Genomic DNA, 2,183 nt, shown 5'->3' with positions numbered 1-2,183 from the left:
CAGAAACTCATACCTTACTGGAAGTTGTGGTGGTTTTTATGCAAATCTATTTGAATTATTAACTACGACCACAGACTAAGGAATAACCTGCTAACAGACCTGATCTTTGAAAGATGTAATGGTGCTCCTATTCTGAGATCATCCCTTGATTCAGCTGTCTTGAACAACTATCAACCAAGCTCCAACTTTTCCTGTAGAAAAATCCTTAGAAACTTAATATGTTGAGAAATATCTTCTCTGGAAACTTTTTTAACTTTTTTTTTCTTACATGTGTACCTTTTCCAAAAAAAAAAAAAAAAAAAAACCCCTTCCCCCAGAAGTTCTATCTCGTATTTAATTCTTGTGTGTAGTTTCTTTGTGGTTTGTAAAAAATGTTTGCATACCCTAATATGTTTGATTATTGCAGTTCCTCGCTTACTCCTTACTGCCACATGAATAAAATTGGACTTACATCTTTCAAATAAACTAAACTTCATTGAGAAAACTAACACTTTTCTTATTTTTGCAACAGAAGCAAGGAAAACAACATTGTTTCAATATATTCACTTTGTCCAAATTATGTATTTCAGTAATGTTATTAGTTTGATTTGGAAACTTTTAGTACATAAATGTTGCATGAAGATAAATTCATTATAACATATACCAGGGGTAGGCAACCTTGGCTCTTTTATGACTTGTGGACTTCAACTCCCAGAATTCCTGAGCCAGCATAGGGGAACTATGGCCCCCTCATGACTCGTGGACTTCAACTCCCAGAATTCTTGAGCCAGCATGGGGGAACTATGGCCCCCTCATGACTCGTGGACTTCAACTCCCAGAATTCCTGAGCCAGCATGGGGGAACTATGGCCTCCTCAAGACCTAGATCAGGAGTCTTCAAACTTGGCCCTTTTATGACTCGTGGACTCCAACTCCCAGAATTCCTGAGCCAGCCATGCTGAGGGGAAAGGGAGAGGTTTCCAAGCTGAGCCGTGCTGGCTCAGGAATTCTGGAAGTTGAAGCCCATAAGTCATAAGAGAGCCAAGGTTACCTACCCCTGACATATACAGATGATGTATCTTAATCACAAGTAGCCAACAGTATTTTAAGCAGTTACTTAGATTGTACAAAAGTAATGCATTTGTTTAAAACTACTTGGAAGCATGAAAACATGGAACTATAATATTAAAGAGTTTCCCCATTTTTGCAAATCATTTATTTCAAATTAAGATTGCCATTTTTTTATTTTAGCTTTGACTTTTTTTAAAAAAATGATGTTTTCAACATTTAAAATATTTTCTTCTCTCTAGCTTGTCAAGTTAAGGAACACATTTCTGGCAAAATGTTCTACATGCAGCTGCTTATGAATAAGCGTGGGCCTTTGTCCAAGATATGGTTGGCTGCTCACTGGGATAAGAAAGTCACAAAGGCTCATATATTTGAATGCAATTTAGAAGCTACCATTGAAAAGATACTCTCCCCTAAGGTATGACTCTCAAACAATGTCCCCTATTTTTATTTAGCATTGGGTGTGGTATTGTAAATTAAGTTCTACAGCAGGACCTTGAGAATCTGGATATGTTTAGTCTTGCAAAAAAACCCAAAAAACTAAAAAGGATTGTTACACCAAAGAAAGTCAAGATCTCTTATCACCTCGGTATGTAAGATATAGAATGACGTTTTTAAGTTATAGGGAGGCAGACTCTAGCTCAAAACACTTCCTAACAATAGGAGCAGTTCAGTGATAGAACCAATTATCCCAAGTGATATGGAGCATATTTTCACTGGATATATATCAAGACATAGACCAGACAGCCAACTGTTAGGGATGTGTTGAATTGGGTTCTTGTGCTAAACAAGAGCTTGGACTCATTGGTCTAAATTACTCCTTTCAATCTCTGCAAATGGAGCTATTTTTAATTATTTAATTTTTATCCTGCCTTTATTACTTTATAAGTAATGCAAGGCAGCAAACATGCTTAATATTCCTCCTATTTTCCCCACAACAACAACAACAACTCAGTGAAGTGGGCTGAGAGAGTAATTGGCCTAAACTAAAGTCAACCCAGCTGGCTTTCATGCCTAAGGCAAGACTAGAATTCATTGTCTTCTGGTGATTGGCCCAAAGTCACCCAGCTAGCTTTCATGCCTAAGGCGGGACTAAAACTCCCAGTCTCCAGGTGATTGGCCCAAAGTCACCCAGCG

Source organism: Protobothrops mucrosquamatus, unplaced genomic scaffold (assembly GCF_001527695.2).
Source record: "Protobothrops mucrosquamatus isolate PMUCROS unplaced genomic scaffold, P.Mucros_1.0 scaffold1980, whole genome shotgun sequence".
NCBI lineage: Eukaryota > Metazoa > Chordata > Lepidosauria > Squamata > Viperidae > Protobothrops > Protobothrops mucrosquamatus.
Note: the sequence above shows the minus strand (reverse complement) of the source record.